Consider the following 22,358-nt stretch of genomic DNA (forward strand, 5'->3'; position numbering starts at 1 on the left):
TCGTTTTCAGTCATCCACCCTTGCCACCGCCCCTGATCAAGGATAAAAACAAAATAGCACTGTCGATTACCAAATTGGTAGATGTGTCATCTTTTCCAACCATATATTACGCAGGAAAAGGTTAAAATGAAAATCAGTCTTCCACACACAACGTACAAGCGGCAGTGCAATAAAAACAAACAAAAAAACCCTAAATTCTCCGGTTGTTTCACGGACGATGTTGACCATATGTTCCCAAGCTGTTATATTTTAATATACTGACATTATAGGACCAAGTACAAAAGAAAAAATTCTCACATTTGTGTATTCTTTTTCAGTGTGGGGGAGAAATAAATTTAAACAAGTTATTAAAAATTTCTCTGTACATTCACAGAATGTTGATGCAATCATCACGTTAAGACCGTAACATTTGCTTAAGCAGGTTTTCATATGAGTATTTCTCTCTTATTTTGAACCATTTCATGGAGAAATGTCTTGTTTTCTTCTTCTTTAAACACGGTGCATATTCGGTGTTAGAAATGCTTTACCTGCAATTGCAGCGATTCTTACTTGTCTCAAAATACGGCATACACGAACAGCTTCAAAAGTGAGGTGAAATTTACAAACTTTGTTGGCACGTGTACAGGCTTATTTCACCGATCCGTGGCAAGACAGAGGAAACTGACAAACAAGTTTACGAGGGTCTGCATAGTTATTCCTGAGAATACGCTTCACAAACAGTCAGAAAAACTCAGCGGAAGACTTTATTTATAAAGAAACAGTACACTTCCATCTTTTCTTTTGGTATTCTTTCTGTTATATAGTTCGATTTGAAAATGGTAATTCCGGCCGAAACTAGCGGTCAATAAAGCATTATTCACTAAAAGCAGCTTGTGGTGGTAATGTGAATTTCTCCAAATACCTTAGCGCTGTTGGGTACGCTTTACAAGAAATGTTTTGATATTTACTGTGTAAAAAACATACCATCTGATTAAGTTGCAGTGCTCCAGGATGTACTACACTACCAACAAACGTAAATTGTTTGTTGCTTAACAATGAAAGGCTGGCTTATGGTTTGTCAACTGTCCGTTCCACGGTCAAGGCTGCCGTTCCGGAGGAAGACCTGCCCTGTAGGGTAACGACAGTAGGACAGTGTAATTGCTCTGAGTCTCCTCGTGACGGCCTCATTAGTAAACTCTCACTTAGCGGCGTGCCACGGCCTGAGCGTGCCGAATGTTGTCACGCAGTCCCGTTTTCTATTCGTACCGCGCGAGCCACGCTGCTCGCCGGCTCGGCGCCAGCATGTCTGTCGCTACTGTTGGCGGGAAACGGTTGACTCATTGTAGAAACTTGGTGAAACGGAATTCTCGGTACGACTGTGTACACAACACGACAGGCGCAATCATTAACATTCCGCGAAAACTCTCGAATCGCTAAATTTTCTAAGCCAGTAACGGCCACTATAAAACCGTTGAGTTTAAAGTTTCTCTGAGATTTCTTAGTCCATTGTTTACTTTAAATATCGACGGTTTAATTGACACTCACTTGTTGTACTAGGAGCGTATTACTGCAAGACGGTATTGCAGCATTTGAAAACGCAACAAAATACGGGTAGTCTGTGAGTTGATCCAGACCGCACACACTTTTCGATGGTGACCACCACGTAATTAAGACATTCACAATTAGTATTACTAATTTCAAAAGTTCTAGAAGATATCTCCAGATAATGAAACGTATACAAAATCATCTTCGTTTTGCTCTTGACGATGTACTACTTGTATTGTTGTTGTTGTAGTCTTCAGTCCTGAGACTGGTTTAATGCAGCTCTAGATGCTACTCTATCCTGTGCAAGCTGCTTCATCTCCCAGTACCTACTGCAACCTACATCCTTCTGAATCTGCTTAGTGTATTCATCTCTTGGTCTCCCTTTACGATTTTTACCCTCCACGCTGCCCTCCAATACTAAACTGGTGATCCCTTGATGCCTCAGAATATATCCTACCAAGCGATCCCTTCTTCTAGTCAAGTTGTGCCACAAATTTCTGTTCTCCCCAATTCTATTCAATACTCCTCATTAGTTGTCTGATCTACCCATCTAATCTTCAGCATTCTTCTGTAGCACCACATTTCGAAAGCTTCTATTCTCTTCTTGTCTAAACTATTTATCGTCCACGTTTCACTTCCATACATGGCTACACTCCATATAAATACTTTCAGAAACGACTTCCTGACACTTAAATCTATACTCGATGTTAACAAATTTCTCTTCTTCAGAAACGCTTTCCTTGCCATTGCCAGTCTACGTTTTATATCCTCTCTACTTCGTCCATCATCAGTTATTTTTCTCCCTAAATAGCAAACTTGTATTGTACAGGCCTGAAAATCAGTTACAAAAAGACTGTTATAATGTATAACGAACCACTGAAAAGAAGATAGTCAAATTAACAATGAAGTTCTACAGGCTTTTTTAGGAGGTATAGTAGAGGGCGTAAAAACAGGGAGAGAAGTAAATATGGGCGTAGTGTGTGTAAAAACAGGAAGAGAAGTAAATATGGGCATCCCTCCCTAAGGGGGAATGGCAGGTGCCTGGTGGCCAGCACTGTAAATGTAGCCACTTGTTGGAAGATAAGAGTGAGCAATTGGTACCGTTATTTGAAGTACGTTCGCTGCAGCGTCGGTTTGTATAAACTGGTGTTTGTTGTGGCCTGCGAACCTGAGGCAGGTTTATGAAATCACTTTCTTTCCATGCCCTTCTGATTAGTTTAGTCCGAATAGCCGAGAGATGAAGACAGAGATTGGGATACATCTACCAAATAATTGAGGATGTAAGTTGTAAGTGCTACGCTGGGAAGAAAGATTAGCACAGGAGAAGAATTCGTGGAAGGCGCTTCTGATGCATGGGGAGGACTTAAAACGCATCGCTATCGACGAGGGCTGGTGAGCCGTCCAGCGTGGATGTGATTTCTAGGCTGTTTCCCACATCCGATAAGGTAAATACCGGTCTGGTACCCACGTCCTGCCTCAAATACATACTACGGAAAGGGTTAGAAAACGTTATCACTGTTGACCATAAGATCCACACACGACGCAGACTTGGGGTACACAGATTCCTCCCCGTGTCAATTGGTGGAGTCAGGAAGGGCATCTGGCCACAGTATGCCACTTACATTGCCAAAACTGATTTATTGGGTGCAATGAGTATAGGTGCAGATATTTTTTATGTGGTACGCTAATATGTACAGACATCTGTATTTGCTTGTTTTTTATCTGCGTCGAACAACCATATCACCAGCACGTCACAAACCTTAAGACCCAACGTTTTCTGCACGGTCATAACTGCATAACTAAGTGAACTACGCCTGTAAGCATAAACTAACCGTTTTGGGTCCACACTTCAACACCTGACCTGCCACCGATGGGAGAGTAAACATTAATGGCTTGTTCTTGCTATATGTACATTGAGGTACTACCCAAGCTAAAACCATCCGAGTAGTAATAGCTGTACCTATTGATCTGCAAATGATGTAAATACTCTTGTAATGTTGTTCCGTACACCGTCCACAGCCACCAACAGAAATATCTGCACTAATACCCCTTACACCCTGTAGAACAATGCTGACCCTGTAGGGAACGGGAAACGGCGGAAGGATAGGAGGTTGTCATAGTCCAAAATAATTTCGTAATGATATTCAAATGGCTCTGAGCACTATGGGACTTAACATCTAAGGTCATCAGTCCCCTAGACTTAGAACTACTTAAACATAACGAACCTAAGGACATCACACACATCCACGCCCGAGGCAGGATTCAAACTTGCGACCGTAGCAGCACCGCGGTTCCGGACTGAAGCCCCTAGAACCGCTCCTCCACAGCGGCCGGCTAATGATATCTGGAAAGCAGAATCCTACACTTCTTTCAGAAGCACATCTTTAGCCAAATGCACAATTTTTTTTCATTGTTTCTGCAACAGTGTTCTGAACGTTTTGTGTACAAGGGGGGGAGGGGACGGCGGAGGTCAGTAAAGTCTCTTATTAATTTATCTGGTATATATTCCTAAAATGCCACCGATGCTATTTCTCTGAATTTAAACCACATCCGGTCTACGCTTACAATAGTCAGATTGGAAGGAGTGTAGACACTCTTAGGAAGAAGTGAAACGAATTTTTATGTGCTTTTTTAAATAGATGTACTATGCGTTTGTTTTGGTGGGTTTGGGTGTTATAGTACTAAATTTAGTTACAACAACCTGGTTGTCAGTAACTCCTGTATCTGACATGATGCTCCCAATTTGGTCAGGATTATTTGCTGCTAAGAGGTCAAGTATGTTTTCGCAACCATTTAAATTTCGAGTGGGCTCCTGAACTAATTGTCCAAAATAATTTTCGGAGGAAGCATTTAGTACGCTTTCAGTCGATCTTTTATGCCTGCCACCTTCTTTGAAACATGTATTTTCCCACACACATCGAGGGTAGTTTGAACTCACCACTAACTAAAGTTATATCAGTGGGGTACCTATTTGAAATGAGTTTCAAGTTTTCTTTGACCTGTTCAGCAACTATATCATCTGATCCGGTTCTCCGTCGCCAATATTAAGAAGAGAAATTCCACTCAGATACCCAAAGCAGCACTCTCACCACTGGAACGCCGTATAAGGTTCAGTTGAGCAACTCCCTTGACAGAAGAGCTGTTAAGAAACGGTCGTGAAATTTTTGCAAGATTAGGGGCTGGCCGGTGGGCAGAAGCGGGACGACAGCAAGCCTTCCGATTTGACATTCGGTTTAAACGCTTTCTAGACCAGACCACCATTCACTTTCATCAAAACACCTTTAAAGAATTTTTGTACTTTCTTGGGAGAGGATCCATACTTGCACACAATTATTATAGTGCGATTTTATAAGCTTTTCGAACAGAAATAATTAATATTAATCATCAAATCAAATGGTTCAAATGGCTCTGAGCACTATGGACTTAACTGCTATGGTCATCAGTCCCCTAGAACTTAGAACTACTTAAACCTAACTAACCTAAGGACATCACACACACCCATGCCCGAGGCAGGATTCGAACCTGCGACCGTAGCAGTTCCGGACTGCAGCGCCAGAACCGCACGGCCACCGCGGCCGGCAATATTAATCATCGTTTCGCCTTTTTAGTGAACTTGTTATACGTGGTCCACTCAGATTAATGTGCCCACCGCCAGTGCTGGCTTGGCTCTGGGCACTATGGGACTTAACATCTGTCATCAATCCCCTAGAACTTAGAACTACTTGAACCTAACTAACCTAAGGACATCACAAATATCCATGCCCGAGGCAGGATTAGAACCTGCAACCGTAGAGGCCGCGCGGTTCCAGACTGAAGCGCCTAGAACCGCTTGGCCACAACCCGCCAAAGCTGTACGTCAACTTGCAATAATCACTCACAGGCGGCAGATGGCAGCACTATCAGGACGGGAGGACGCAAAAAGAGCGCAGTCGTTGTTGTAATGCGAAAACAGGGCGATTCATATGACCAAGGGTGGAAGCACTTCTTTAAAGACAGTCTGTAAACAGTGCGCGTGCCGCCGTGGATAAAGCATACAATGCCTGGAATATGGTGCTATTCAAAACCAGCGCCGCTGTGGCCGAGTGGCTCTGGGCGCTTCAGTGCGGAACCGCGCTGCTGCTACGGTCGCAGGTTCGAATCCTGCCTCGGGCATGGATGTGCGTGATGTCCTTAGGTTAGTTAGGTGTAAGTAGTTCTAAGTTCTAGGGGACTGATGACCTCAGATGTTAAGTCCCATAGTCCTTAGAGCCAGTTCGAGCAACTGTGGTGCACCACGGTCCATTGATGGCAGGAACGAAAGATGGCCGCTGAGGTGTGTACCGTAGAATTAACGTTCAACTGTTGAGCAACTGACCGCTCAGAAGAGCCAAGTGGCTAGCAATATTGTCTCCTCAACGACCGCTCAGCGAACGTAGCTGCATTTGGCCCTCCGCAGCAGACGCCGGGTACATGACCCATGCTGACTGCTTTTCTCTGGCGAAGAAGGCTGCAGTTTGCACGCCAATATCTCAACTGAACGTCCACCTCTACATGCAGTTCGTTTTTCCTCGGCACGATGGCATCTACAGTGGGAGAATGCAACGTGTCACTTAAATCGCAGTGTACGGGCGTGGTTCGAAGAGCATCCTTGCCACCAAACTCCCCAGATTAAAGCGCAATCGAGAATCTGTAGGAGCATCTCGATCGATCGATTGATCGTGCTGTTTGCGCCATGGATCTTAAGTCCAGGTACCTAGCGGCACTGGAGCTGGCATGGCTCCACATCCCTGTCGGTACCTTCCAGAACCTCAATGACACTCTTCCAGCGGCGTGAGCTGCAAAAGATGGTTATCCAGGCCGTTGATAGATGATTACATAAACGTGACGGGAAATTGTAATCGTTAATGAAGGTCAAAAGTCTACAATTTTACCAAAATAAAGGACCCTTAAGTCAAAAACAAAATAGTTCCCATATTTGCCCCTGCTGTAGATACTTTAGGTGGTGCTAGTACGGATTATTTCGAATTAAACATTCCATATATCAGGTGGCCCAGAGATAAGCTTTCATTTCGTGTGTTGGTACTTCAGTTACCAAGGATCTATTTGTTGGATGTCATTCCTGCTTTCATGTTGATGCTGTGATCGAGTTTACGTTATTAAATTTTTCCACTGTTGTTGTGATCTGTTGCCCAATTCTACCTCGTTGCTTAAGCATGCCGAACGAAATGCTGAGTGCCGCATATGGTTTTTGGATACGTGCTTTGTAATGGAAACGTTCAAGTTCAATTGGCTCTAAGCACTATGGGACTTAACATCTGAGGTCATCAGTCCCCTAGACTTAGAAACTACTTAAACCTAACTAACCTAAAGACATCACATACATCCATGCCCGAGGCAGCATTCGAACCTGCGGCCGTAGCAATGGAAACGTTACTGCTGCTTATAGTAAGGTAGACGATTTCCAGCCACAGAGTATCAGAATCACTCGTGATTCCACTAAATTGAATGAGACTGACGCAGTATCCAGCAGTCCTATTTCATCTGAATAGACATTATCCGATTAGCAAAACTTAATGCTTCTAACGTACCGGTGTTCCACGCACAAGAATACGGCAAACATTGGGCGTGCACCTGCTCTATCATTTTCACTTAATGCGGATTCAACGAGTTGGAGGAAGAGATGAAAATGACGATTATTCCAATTTTGTCGTTACCCAGTCCCAAATCGCTGAGTAACGCCATTAGTACTGTTTCTGACGAAGCCGCTTTCACTAGTGAGGGTATCAAACAGTCTTAGCTCACATTGGTGGTTCGATAAATACCCACATATCTTCTGGAGACACATTTTCAATAGTGCTTCACTGCACACGTGTGGGGTTGTGTGACAAGAGAATCAGCTGTGAGAGTCTGTGTTGCTGCGTTGTTCCGTAAGACTTCTTTCAAAACGAGGTTCCAGCCTCATCGGATGCCCATTTACTGTGTCTGGTGATGCATCATCTAAACCTAACGTTCATCGGAAGTTGGATCGGCAGAAATTGCCTCATTTCTTGGCCACCAAAGTAACCGGACCTTACCCCCTTTAGATTTTTGTCTGCTGGGATGGTTGGAAGGCGAAGTCTACAAAGAAAAGGTAAGCATAAGAGACGAATTCATCTTTCTGAATAAGTGTAATGGTGGCCCTCATAACATTAACTCCCAACCAAGCGCAGAAAAGCTACACGCGCCATTGTCAAGGGAATTCGAAAGTGCATTGAAGTTGGGGTGGAATTCATGAAATTCAGCTTTGAACTCAATTATTTGCCTCCCAGAACACATTCTGTGAGTAGTAGTTGTGATTACATTCTAACAACTGAATCTCTAAAAACAATAAAATTTTGACACCTGTTGTATGGAATACCTACTTCCTAATATATGTACTATTCCTCTTGAGACAATCAGTGCATTCAGTCGATGAGGTTTAGAGTTCTTAGCAAATGCGAACGTTTTTTGGTGTGGCTTTAATGCGTCCGGTATTGATATCGAATGATACAACAAGTTTATTGTTGCCAGTTAACAACAAATAAACATGGATATTCCTAGCCGGTTTCGGTACACAATATTACCAGAGAAGGATACTCTAAAGTTTAACTTTTGTGCGTCATCTACGGACAGGACACGGCGATACAGAGGTCAGACCAACAGGCTCGCGTTCAAAACAGTGTTCAAGTACCAGTCCAGTCATTATAATTTAGCTTCCCGCAAAACACACCCAGTGTAATTTCGGATGATACTTTCTTCGCAGATCTTCGTCTATTCTGGCCCAAACACTGATGAGAAAAATACTTTCCCTGCCGGTCCAACCATTTGAAAAGCAGATGCTGCTCCAACCATTTAAAAAACATAAGAGTGAACAATACGTAGCAGCGCCAATAATTATTCCTTAAAAACATCAATCGTCTCCCCTTCCGTCGTAGCTCTGTTCCTTGATGCTAAAATCAATGGTATAACCTGATCGATTACAAATAAACAGTCGTTACGAATTGCGGTATTTTAACTCAAAAAAATTAATTTAGATAAAAGCCACAATTGCAATGTGTATTCAGACAAGTTTATTCTTCTAAAAACTCTCCTAAACCTAAAGTCAGCGATCGCCAAGGACTCTCAAGGAAAAGCGGAAAATGGCCAAGTACGTGAATGGTGAAATTTGTCTGTTATGATTTGGATTACAGAAAGGATAACGACGAAAGAGAGAAAAACAAATATTTTGAAGTACTTACTCGAAAATGCATGATTTGAAGTTACACTTTACCGAACAAGCACTTTAAGTTACACTGAACCATAACAAAATAACGCTTCTTATCTACGACTGAGGCTATTTACAACACGCTCTTGCATTGTATCTTTAACCATTGTTCCAACGCGTGAGAATTCTACGGCACTGAACAGACGATGGAGCTAGAAATGTTGCGAGGCTGAGTCACGCTATCTGTTTGATGGCCTGAGAACACGTCAATCCATTCTTCTCTACAAGGCTGGACAAAGCGGTAAATTTTGAGAACCGGCGAAACTGAACCTAAGATTACTTCACTACCGTTATATATTCATAATAAATATGAGAGTGATTCAGTACGAAAAGTAAGGCACTCTATGTGTATTTTTCTGTAGGTTTCATGCTACCAAAACAGAAAATATGCAGGAGCAGGTGAGAACATCTACTCTTGAAGGCTGAAGAAGCAAGAACAGTTTTTTTCTCGCGCACTGCGTATCAGAAGTTGTAAAGCAAATGTGATGTGGCGCATACCAGTACTACAAGAGCAGCAAGTGTTGAAAGCCGCTCTATATCCGTGTGCTTTGTGAGGCCAACGAAAAGCAGCCAAAAGGATCAAATCTAAAAGCGAGATAGCGCAGCAGCAAAACCATAGACCGTTATTCGCTATCATTCCGGAATAACGTTTTGCGTAATTACCTTGAATTAGTGCAGGTTTTGAAGATAATTTACAAGATGATTCCTTTAAACAGACTACTCTTATTGACCAACTGACTTCGCACCCTAGCCTATCACTTGTGGCACGACGTTAAAGACGAAAGATTCGTGCAACAGCATTCATTACATTATAAATAGCAGTACTATTGAATTGGTTTTCCCAACCACTTTGATTGACCAAGAGCAAGAAACATGACATGTTCATGGTATAATCTTAGAATCACAATACCTAACAAGCTGATTAAGTTCTCGTCGGCAACTGCTTCCTTGACTTTATTAATAACGGAAACAAGTTCGAAAAATGAGAATACAATCATCGATTTTGCGAAGAAAACTCTCTAGTTCGCTCAATATATTTTCGTGTATTACAAAGTTTCGGCTACTTCTATCACCAAATCAAAACATAGACCTTGTAAAATAAAGTTTAGAGTCAGCGAACATAAAATTTATGCCTATTGCACCTGTCTGTGAACACAGACTTGAACGACTTCTAAGTTTTGATGCCGCTAGCCCCCAAGTGGTAAAACACGAAAATATTTTAGGCGATCTAGATGGCTTCCTTCGCGTCAACGTCTCTATTATGTCGTAGCTTACGAGAGATGATTGACATGTCATGTTTTGAAACGTGTATTTTGGAGTCGAACGATCCGCGTTGCTAATCGTACAGACTTATTTTAGAATTATCGAAGCTGACTACAGATACCTACATGAATAACTGATTATATCGGTTAGATAGTAGCTGAAATGTATTCCTTATCGCTCTCCGTTACTCTTATCGTGGTGCTAAAAATTGCATAATTCGGGGAACAACTTCAAACAATGTCTTCACGGAATATTTGTTTGGCGGGGGAGTGACCACATCGAATTTCTGAACGGTAACTGAAAATTTGTGAACAGTAGCCCTCCACGTTCGAGACGGCGACATTGTTCAAGCAGAGACAACATCCCCAACGGGGATCAATGGCGACTAACCTGGCGTCGGCGTGCTGGTTGCTCCGTGCCCGTCTGGGCGCAATCTAGCGTACTACTGGCCAACAGCTGGCGTGTGACGGCGACCGCTTCGATCAAGCATCGCGACGCCAGCAGTGCGCATGCTCCGACACCGCGCCGGCGACTCACTGGCGGCGTAGCGTGGCGTCTGGCAGAGCGCACCTGCTGGCGCTGAAGGGCTGCACGCACCGCGCTTATGAGGGACAGTGTGTCAGCGGCCAACACACGCGCCGGCGCCGAAGCCGACGCTGGCGTTTGTGCCGCCGCCGCCGCTACAAGCCATTGTTAGCCGCCCAACCTTTCGGGGAGCCCCGTCCGTTAGAGGTTACGCACGTCTCCTCTTCGACCTCTACTTCATTACCATCATCCCAGTCACATCAACTGCTTTATAAAGGTCTCTATAGACTCTTCCATGCATTACAGTCTCGGTTAAATGCTCTCGCATTGCTCGTATGTGATTCTTAATGACATTCTCATAGCTTCTGTTATGTTCGCGCCTTTTCGCATTTCTTGGAGTCGGGTAAAGAATTTTGCATTAACTATGATGTAGGTATCCAATCTGTATATTGAGCAAGGAGTAAAGGAAACCAAAGAAAAATTTGGGGTTGGAATTAAGGTTAAGTGGGGAGAGATAATAACCTTGAGATTTACCTGTCAGAGGCAGCAGAGGACTTCGAAGAGCGTTTATATGGAATGGACAGTGCCTTGGAGGGAGAATATAAGATGAACAACAACAAAAGCAAACAATGATAATGCAATGTAGTTGCCGGCCGCTGTTGTCAAGTGGTTCTAGGCGCTTCAGTCCGGAACCACACGGCTGCTACAGTCGCAGGTTCGAATCCTGCCTCGGGCATGGACGTGTGTGATGTCCTTAGGTTAGTTAGGTTTAAGTAGTTCTAAGTCTAGGGGACTGATGACCATAGATGTTAAGTCCCATAGTGCTTAGGGCCATTTGCACCAATTTTTGCAATGTAGTCGAATTAAATCTAGTGATGCTGAGGGAATCAGATTAGGAAACGAGGCACTTACAGTAGTAGATGAGCTTTGCTATTCGGCAGAAAAATTGCTGATGATGGGCAAAGTAGAAATGATGCAGAATGTAGACTTGCGATGGCAAGAAAAGTGTTTCTGAAGAAGAGAAATCAGCTAACATCGAGTATAGATTTAAGTGTCGGGAAGTCTTTTCTGAAAGTATTTGTATGGAGCCTAACCGTGTATGGATGTGAAACATGTAAGATAAACATTTAGAAAATAATAGAATAGAAGCTTTTGAAGTGTGCTACAGAAGAATGCTAAAGATTAGAGGGTAAACCACGCAACTAATGAGGAAGCACTGAATGGAATTGGAGAGACCAGAAATTTGTGGCACAATTAGACTAAAATGAGGGACCTGTTCATAGAATGCATTCTGAGACGTCGAGGGATCACTCATTTAGTACTGGAGAGAAGTGTGTGTGTGTGTGGGGGGGGGGGGTGTTAAAAATCGTGGAGAGAGACCAAGTTATGAATACAGTAAGCGGATTCAGAAGGATGTATTTGTAGTTACTCGGAGACAAAGAGGCCTGTGGACCACAACAATCACATATATGCAGACAGAAGCGAGGAAGATAAACCTGGGTTCATATCCCAGACTTGGTACGAGTTTTCGTTCGTCGCTTCAGTCTGCACATATACGTCATTGATGTTTGAAACTTGAAAAGTTCTCTGGAATCATGTAGTTACATTAATATTAACTGTGCTCGGTGCATATGGCACAGTAATTCGGAATGAAAACTTTGAGCTTTCAACAACTACCATCATTGCCTTCGTCAGGAAAGCAAGTGATGGTCAAGGAAGTTAAGGAATCGCACACTTGTAACCGTGGGAGCATAGTACGGGGCGTTGTCTTGACGTCACAAACTTGAAACCGACGTCCGCCATGTTAGGAGCCCCAAGCATTAGTTCCTGACAACCACTGCAGTGGCTTTATTTCTGTAATTTGGCTTTAGATTTCCTATCATTACAGCTCGATGAGCCCTCTGGTTGAGCGCTGTGAGAAGGAAATGTTACAAAGTGTCCAGACGTAGCTAAATATGTTCTTAGGAGTTCCGGGAAGGTGACACACCTAGACGGAACGTTAGTTCGTCATTCCATGTTAAGGAAAATGCTGGATTACAAAAGCAGCTTTGTCACATTACACAGTTCGCTTCTCGGTCATTCGAGACGTTTTACATAAAGAAAGTTATATTAACAAGGCCAAATGCGTCCTATTACTGAATCAAATATGCCTTTAAGACCAGGAAAGTCTGAAAATGCCTTCCTGACACTACGTTAATCACGAAAGCAATATATGTAATGTTAACCGTTTGAAAGAACTGTTGCGTGGACACGACAGAAATTAATAACCTGAAGCAATTGTACACAGTAGTCTGCTAATTTTTGCGGGCTACTAGCTCGGCGGCGCCGTCTTCAAAGCTATGTGTAGCGTAAGACTGAACCGCCACATCCCCTTATTATACCTCCATGGATCTAAACTAAGCCGGCCGCGGTGGCCGAGCGGTTCTAGGCGCTTCAGTCCGGAACCGCGCGACTGCTACGGTCGCAGGTTCGAATCCTGCCTCGGGCATGGATGTGTGTGATGTCCTTAGGTTGGTTAGGTTTAAGTAGTTCTAAGTTCTAGGGGACTGATTAACTCAGATGTTAAGTCCCGTAGTGCTCAAAGCCATTTGAACCATTTTGAACCATCTAAACTAATATGGTAAAGTCCATTGCGACCAAAGATAGCGTTGGTGCCACGCTGCGAGTGATTTTTCGTCGTTGGCGTCAGTATAACCTCTGGTCGTTGTGGGCACTACAATATTTGCGTAATTCCATTGCTCCCTTGACACTCAGTGCTTTCCTGACCAAGGCAATAGCGGATATTGTATAACAGTCAGTTTTCATAGAGAATTAACGCTAGAAGTCTACGGAGAACAGTTAATACAACAAAACAATCGTCGCGGAATAGGCGAGCGGGTAGAGAATTCGCCCATCCGATTACACTGTCACACCCCTCCAACCTCCACCATTCCGCCGCCGCTACTCTAATACTAAAACAAACAAATCATTCGGTAAGTATTCTCCAACATGTGTGTCTCTACTGTCCGCTTACCAAGCCTCAGTTTCAGGGTTACGCTGGTGACGACGTTGTCTACTGATTAAAAATTATGTAGAGCTGTGCTATTTATTAAATATTCAGTCCAGTTATTTGCCTGGCCTGATAATCCTTTTTCCCGTTACTGTAACGTTTCAATAATTTCTGCCTTTTAAAGGAGACAAATATTTAATTGAGTTGTGGGCTGGAATTGGATAGTACGAGAACGAAGGAAAAAGTAATACGGGAAAGAAAGGAAAGAGTGCTGAAAGAATGTTGTAAAGAGCACAATTTAATCACTGCAAACACTTGATTTACGAATCATGAAAGGAAATTATATACATTGAAGAGGCCTGAGGACACCGAAAGGTTTGTGACAGATTATGTAACGGCAATACAAATATCCTGAAATCATATTTTAAACTACAAAACATTTCCAGGGGAAGCTGTGGACTCTGACCTTAATTTACTGATTATGAGCGCCAAAGAAATTGCAGAAAGAAACCTGGGACCTGCATAAATTTAAGGAACCGGAAGTTGTTGAGAGTGGGGAGTATTTGGCAGCGAATGACAGGAACTAGAGATAGGAAGACGAACAGAAGACGAATGGGTAACTTTGAAAGATGAAATTGTGAAGGCAGCAGAGCAGCAATATTACAAAATGGCAATACCCACTGGTAATACGTGGGTAACACAAGAGACATTCAATTAATTACTGAAGTGAGAGAATATAAATATGCTGCAAATGAAGTAAGGTATAGAAAATACACGCGTCTAAGAAATGAGATATATAGAAAATACAAAATGTAAAGCATGAGACACGAAGCTATTGAAGCATGCATGACAAAGGAGACGACAGATTCCTCCTGCAGGACCTCTGCAGAAAAGCAAAGCATCTGTATGAATATTAAGGTATCGGATGACTAGCCAGTATCAAACAAAGTAGGGAAAGCTGAAAATTTGAGGGAATATAGAGGTGTCTATTCAAAGTAAACAAACATATCAGTATGGGAAGGGAAGAGGAAATTGTGGAGGTTGACGTCGGGGATGAGATACTGCGAGAAGAATTGAAATGAGTTAGTCGAAAGAAGGGAGATGGAATAGACGACGTTTCTTCGGAACTACGAGATCCTTGAGGTAACTACCCATGACAAAACCATTTCACCTGCAGGCAACTTACACGAAATACTACACGGTAAAACACTTGTCTTGATCGCTAAAATAATTTTATTTGTTGTCTCAAGACGCATACCAGGAGAACTCCATCCTCAGATCTGTGGCATTAAACAACGACATAAGACATGTTAAAAGGAATACATTGCAATAATGCAGTACAGCTTAGTAAAATAACTATTAAAATCAATACAAAGTATCTTATCACTTCCTACTACATTCTGTAACACGATTAGAGTCCTGTTGACGTAGGGAGCTCGACGTTGCTCATGGTAAACAATTTTACACGCACGTAGCGTTGGTGACTATAACATTAGGCATAATTCTTGTATTACTTAGCGCTTATTAAAAAGTATAATAAAGGACTCAAATTGTATTAAACATGGCCGTAGCTGCAGCATTTCAAAGCTGCTGTAATGTGAACACAGTAAAATCTGTAATAAGTGCTTATTGTCTCTAATATGACATTCTAACGCACTCATATTACTAGTAAAAGTATACTCCCGGAAACGCATATTGAAATTACGCCCTGACTGCCCAGCATAATAGTCTTGACAAGACTCGCTTTTCAAACTTGTGATGAAGACACAAACCAACTCTTTCCTCAGTACGAAAACCTATCTTCACATAGGACTTTTTAAATGCATTAGCAATAGGCCATAATGTGATTGTAATGATAACATATAGTTTTCAATAACCGTTTGCCACATAGGAAGCAGTAGGTATGTAGAGATGAGCACAGCGCAGAGAGTGCCAGATTGGATGAGGCCAAGAGCCTATAACCTCCAATCGAAAAAAATGGCTCTGAGCACTATGGGACTTAACATCTATGGTCATCAGTCCCCTAGAACTTAGAACTACTTAAACCTAACTAACCTAAGGACATCACACACATCCATGCCCGAGGCAGGATTCGAACCTGCGACCGTAGCAGTCCCGCGGCTCCGGACTGAGCGCCTAGAACCGCTAGACCACCGCGGCCGGCTAACCTCCAATCGGCCCATTCCTAGTGGAACATCCTCGTGTTCAAAACAACGTTCAAACTGGTGATTGGTCAAGTTCCAAGTACTCGTACCTCAAAGTCAGAGACATATGTTAGCAGCTTTTCAGCCATATATTGCTTAAGACACATATGGATTTAAAAATTTTTAAATGCATCGATTAAGAATTTTTCCTGATATAAATTGAAATGAAGAAAGTTGTTGATCGGTACTAGAGTTCAATGATGATGATGATGATGTTTTCGGTATTCTGTTATGAGCAAAAACGATGAAAGGGATTGTCCCAGAGACAGTGTTGAACTGAAGAATCCAAACCTTGGAAAGCCATTTTGAGGGGAGACAAATGTTTGTTTGAATGGCTATATGAGGGCAGAAGTAGTTACGTGGAAATATGGGGACAGATTTCTTCGTAATCTTCCTGTATCCACTAATTTCTCCTAGTTTGATGCCGTCGTCCATCTCATATCTTCTGCTATTCCGAGCAGTAGGAACTGCAATCTAGTGCTGTATCGTCGTTTAAAAGTTACAGAACCTCAGTATAAAAATCAGACTGATTTTAGATGTTGACGACGCTCACAGTAATGACTATTTCGTCTGACTAAAGAAATATTCCACATGCATTGTCATTAGAAAGCAAATTATTGCCTGAAACACAGAGTATGTACTCAACTGACTTCGGACGTTCTCAGACCATGCAACAATGTGTTACTTCCTCGGTTATTACGACGTAAGGCCACAAATTATCTTCAAAATTTCCGTTGTTTGTCAGAGTGGATGATGTGAACCACGTTTTCCAGACTGCGTGTAATTTGTATCTGGACTCTGCTTATCATTTTGAGACCCTTGTGTAACTATCAGTTGTCGGTGTGTAAAATGGCATGCAAAACTGAGTCAGCACTCAACTAAAATCCACTTCCTCGAAAGGCCGTCTATGTAAATATTTAATAACGCAGGGAATGCATAGCAGATTTGTCCTTCTCCCTGGATAGTTGGAAATTCCTTGTACGGGCGGTCGTCATAACTAATATTACGAATTCGTTCCCTTGAGACTTGCAATAGTATTCGTTTCCCAGTTTCGCGTAAGACGACCTCTTGAAACGTTATCAAAAGCGTTTTGGACATCTACAAAGTTCATAAAAATTTCAGGTTTATTCTCTCTGTGTGTATTAGTAGTTTAATAGCGAACAATCTTCCAAGTCCAAATGTTCATCTTCCACGAATAATCTATACTTTTATATACAAACAAGACTTTTAACGTTGTCGCCAAAATTCTCGAAAAGTTCTTGACCTTTTTACTTCAGATATGTACACAATAATCTAACAAATGTTCAGATGGACATAAGCTATATACTTTTTAAAAGAACAGTGTACAAGTCTCTTGTAAAAACCGACAGCGATAAAGGAAGTGCTGTGCTGTGTTGTAAATATGTACTATTTCATTTTCTTTCTCGCAGTCATTTTTAACTATGATAGCAGGGCCTTCAAATTATTACACAACTTGTTTCTGCTATATATTTTCGTTTTAGTTACGACCTTGCATTGTTTAGTTTTTTTTTCTTCGCTGTTAGTTTTAACAGAAAACAGGAAAGCTGTATTTTCAGCTTATCTGATCATGATCAGAATATTGATATGGACTGTGATTTTGTAATCCTACCCGTTCGCAGATTTAAACTATATGTAATACTGTCACTGTAGCTACTACCTTCATAGATGCACCAGCTGGAGTAGCCTCTCTCATACCCCATGTACCAGTGATCCTAACCGATTTACCCACTCATTTTAAGCAACTTCAACACACAATCAAGTTTTTGTTTGCAACCGCAATAAACACATCGAAGCAGCAAAGATGGAAATAAAGTGAAAGGTTCAGGAGAGGAATTAAGAATTGAATGTGAAAGGATATCAGTGATGCGATTCGCTGATGCCCTGCTATCCTCACTGAAAGTGAAGAAGAATTATATGACCTGCTGAATGGAATGAACAATCTAATGAGTACATAATATGGATTAAGAGTAAATCGAAGACAGACGAAGGTAATGAGACGTAGCAGAAATGCGAACAGCGAGAAATTTAACATTAGGATTGATGTTCACGGAGTAGATGAAGTTAAGGAATTCTGCTACCTAGGCAGCAAAATAACCAATGACCGATGGAGCGAGGACGACATCAAAATCAGACTAGCACTGGGAAAAAGGGCATTCCTGGCCAAGAGAAGCCTACTGGTATCAAACATAGGCCTTAACTGGAGGAAGAAATGTCTGAGAATGTACATTTGAAACACAGCATTCTATGGTAGTGAAACATGGATCATCGGAAAGCCGGAACAGAAGAGAATCGAAGCATTTGAGATGTGGTGATGCAAACGAATGTTGAAAATTAGGTGGACTGATAAGGTAAGACCAAGCGGCTCTATTCACTTCAGTCCGGAACCGCGCTGCTGCTAAAGTCGCAGATTCGAATCCTGCCTCGGGCATGGGTGTGTGTGATGTCTTTAGGTTAGTTTGGTTTAAGTAGTTCTAAGTTCTAGGGGACTGATAACCTCAGATATTAAGTCCCATAGTGCTTCGAGCCATTTGAACCATTTGATAAGGTAAGAATGACGAGATTCTGGACTGTAAATCATTGTCTGGTTCGCTAGTCTGTTATAAATTGCAGTCCATTGTTTTAAAATTGCAACATATGGTATATAGCTAGAGTCGAAATGACTTCTCAGCTATAGTCTTGAGGGTATGTTCTGTTTACATTCTTGAAATAGACACCACTTTGGCTTTAGAGGCAGTAAGGGATTTCCAAAAAAAACGTTACGTAGTAGAGATTCAGCAGCAGACTATGAAGTACAGATCTTTTAAAAGTTCAAATCTACCACATTCAGGCGACATAATCTCAAACTTTATGAGACCTTGGCGCTCCGCTTGGTATAGTCAAGAATTACTACTTTCCTCCTCTCCAGACAATAATCGTAAAAAAATTTTGCAACGTAAGGATTCGAACCAGTTATTTTCGTCACTTCATTATTGTGCGTTGTTGTCCAGTGGTAAGGAGACAGGTAACTAGTAGTTTCTTTGAAGACATTACTATAAAAATTAAAGCAAAAGTTTAATATCACTATATCAACGTCACTAAAGCGAAGAAACCAGGTTAGACAGCCAGACGATTATTCTTCAGAGTCACATTCAGATTTCTCACATCATGACAGTAGCTTAGATACAGCTATGGGTTTACTATTTATCGAAGAAGTATCCAAACAAGAAGAAGAGCCTGGTGCTGCGGATTGCTAACCGAAGGGACCTGGGCTCATTCCCGGTCGGGTCGGAGATTTTCTCTGCTGGGTGTTGTGTCATCGTTGCATTCGTATCCTCACAATTGACATTCCACTGAAATGCCCGTCGCCAATCAGATTCTCCTGTCACTTGACTTGGCTGTACTAAAAGCGCAGGGAAAAATCGAAAACTCATTGTGGCTCTTTGTGGCCAAGATAATTTCATTATACCAAACGGTGTGTTTTACAAATGACTTCTAGGAGACACAGGAAGAGCCATTCATTGACACTGACAATGTGCTAATGTATCTGTCGTAACCCACAGGGATGAACACATCATGGTTCCACAACGCAATATCTTTTTCAGAGGACCTAACGAAATACACTATTTACTACGTACCTAGATTGCTTGGCCTCAGTAACTGAATTCTTTCGGGTTGCCCTACTACATCTACATCTACATTTATACTCCACAAGCCACCCAACGGTGTGTGGCGGAGGGCACTTTACGTGCCACTGTCATTACCTCTCTTTCCTGTTCCACTCGCGTATGGTTCGCGGGAAAAACGACTGCCGGAAAGCCTCTGTGGGCGCTCGAATCTCTCTAATTTTACATTCGTGATCTCCTCGGGAGGTATAAGTAGGGGGAAGCAATATATTCGATACATCACCCAGAAATGCACCCTCTCGATACCTGGACAGCAAGCTACACCGCGATGCAGAGCGCCTCTCTTGAAGAGTTTGCCACTTGAGTTTGCTAAACATCTCCGTAACGCTATCACGCTTGCCAAATAACCCTGTGACGAAACGCGCCGCTCTTCTTTGGATCTTCTCTATCTCCTCTGTCAACCCGACCTGATACGGATTCCACACTGATGAGCAATACTCAAATACAGGCCGAACGAGTGTTTTGTAAGCCACCTCCTTTGTTGATGGACTACATTTTCTAAGGACTCTCCCAATGAATCTCAACCTGGTACCCGCCTTACCAACAATTAATTTTATATTATCATTCCACTTCAAATCGTTCCGCACGCTTACTCCCAGATATTTTACAGAAGTAACTGCTACCAGTGTTTGTTCCGCTATCATATAATCATACAATAAAGGATCCTTCTTTCTATGTATTCGCAAAACATTACATTTGTCTATGTTAAGGGTCAGTTGCCATTCCCTGCACCGAGTGCCTATCCGCTGCAGATCTTCCTGCATTTCGCTACAATTTTCTAAGGCTGCAACTTCTCTGTATACTACAGCATCATCCGCGAAAAGCCGCATGGAACTACTAATCCTCCTTTCATGGAGAAGAATGCTCTATTTTTCAAAGGAGTATTTTTAAGTGTCATGTTCAAATTTATGAGATATTTAAGTTCAATGTTGTGTTTGGTAACTTGGCTACAGTACAGCAATGTTGCACAAGATTATTTTAAATGTTTTTATTATGCATTCATTCTTTTGTATCCATGTTTAACTCAAATGGGGCGAAGATCCGCACTTTGGGGCTTTATCCAATTTCGTGGGGTAAAACTACGCATTTTTTGTTTTTGCTAAATTGTAATTTTCTCTATAATTAATAATCAGAAAGCTCTGGAATTTAGAAGGACTATAGGTAACAAAACAATCTACGACTTCAATTTGAAATAGCGGAAAAATCTTCCCCTAACTGACGATAATGTTAGCAAACTGAAAATTGCGGGACTTCAGCCCCACGTACCATAGATAACGCTGCGTATTCAGAAAACACGAATAGTCAGCTTACAGTTTCCGTTCATTGATTACCGACATAATTTCCGAAACTAACGTAAGAAGACTGTGAATTAGACAATACAGGGAACTCGGTAGATTTATGTTGAGTCCCAGAACGACTGAGGATTTCGAGTAGTCACAGAAGTATTTGTGCAGAGAAATACAAAAGTTGGATTGCAATCCCTTGTTACTGCAGTGCAGTAGCAGCACGACGGAAACAGCGGCGGGGGCATTTCTTGGCGCCGCCACACTGCTACTGGCGACAGCGTGTCGGCTGTGCCCAGACACTGCGCCGCTTGCGTGTTGCATACAGGGCCGGGATCAATGTTCAAGTATACGGCAGGGTGGGGTCCAAATAACGTTCAGCTACACTATTTTAGGTTTACCGTAACTTTCCTAAATTACCAGAGACGAATGCGGAAACGATCCCATCAAAACGACCACTAACACTTTTTCCCACCTCATTTCTCTATTGTCCTCGACAGCGACTAGAAACTATAACGTACCTTACTTGCATGCAACACTCATGTGGCACACTTCTTTCTCAGGAAATTCATTTGGATGGTAACATTTGTACGGCCCTTTTTTTTCTCTCTCTCGGCATTCCTTCAGTTGGCTAAATTTTTTTTCTTTAACAGCTTTAGATACTTATCGAGTGCCACTGAATATCGTCGTATGGCCCGGTGGAGCACTATAAATTTTTAAAAATTTACGCAATGCAGCTGATATCGACTTTCACTAATTAAAAATGAAGTTCCTGGCTTTCCAACGACTGTATTGCGTGTGTGTGTGTTGGGGTTTATGGGCGCTCAACATCGAGGTCATCAGCGCCCTGACACACATTAAAAGGAACGAATGTGGAGAGACCTAATAAAACTGAAAAACACATTCAAAGAAAGCAGGAAAAGAGAGAAATTACTACATAAGAAAGTAAAAGCTAAGGGAAGGGAAAACAGAGACTGTATTGCAACGTGTATATAAAACAACTAGTTCTGCCTTAGACAACTGCGTATAAATTCTCTGTCAGTAACTTCCAAAAGCATTCCACATAGACAATTTTGAAAATCATCTTGTTTCTCCTACCTTTCAGTTTCAGCCTGCTTATCTTATAGGTTACCCATCTTTCCTCTCCGAGGATATCGTTTTAATTTTAGTATGTATTTTTTTATTTTTGAGTCATTTGTGCCCGTAGCATTTCAGGGTCCTTTATTTGCAAATCCTCATTACACATTACACTGTTTTCTTCTAATTTTTCTTTTACATGGCATACGTATTTTCAATGTCATTATTCTAATTTATCTGCCTTTTTCACCACGTGATACCTCTTGGAAATCCCATCGCATTATTCTGGATACACATTTCTAGCGCCTTGTTTACCACCCACAATTCAACCCGTATTACCTTGATTGTTATTGTGTTGTTTTGGTCTTCAGTCCAAAGACTGGTTAGACGCCGCTCTCCACACTACCCTATCCTTTGCAATCGTCTTCATCTCTACGAAACTACTGCAGCGGACATCTGTTTGAACCTGCTTATTACATTTATCCCTTGGTCTCCCGCTACAGATGCGCCCCCCTCCCTCTCCCTCCACCACACACACACACACACACA

The 22,358-nt window shown here is 42.1% G+C and overlaps 1 protein-coding gene across 3 annotated transcripts in view; it reads right to left on the reverse strand.

The window, feature by feature from the left end:
* Positions 1-22,358, reverse strand: part of LOC126171053 (uncharacterized) — a 542,365-nt gene that overhangs the window by 126,569 nt on the left and 393,438 nt on the right. Inside the window, exon 1 of one of the 3 annotated variants that reach the window (XM_049920770.1) lies at positions 10,439-10,519. The exons of the other annotated variants lie outside the window; for them this stretch is intronic. The gene's annotated coding sequence lies outside the window, so the exon portion shown is untranslated. Of the gene's footprint in view, positions 1-10,438; positions 10,520-22,358 lie in introns of those variants that run through there. 3 annotated transcript variants of the gene reach the window in all.

The sequence above is a fragment of the Schistocerca cancellata genome, chromosome 1, assembly GCF_023864275.1.
Source record: "Schistocerca cancellata isolate TAMUIC-IGC-003103 chromosome 1, iqSchCanc2.1, whole genome shotgun sequence".
NCBI classification, from domain to species: domain Eukaryota; kingdom Metazoa; phylum Arthropoda; class Insecta; order Orthoptera; family Acrididae; genus Schistocerca; species Schistocerca cancellata.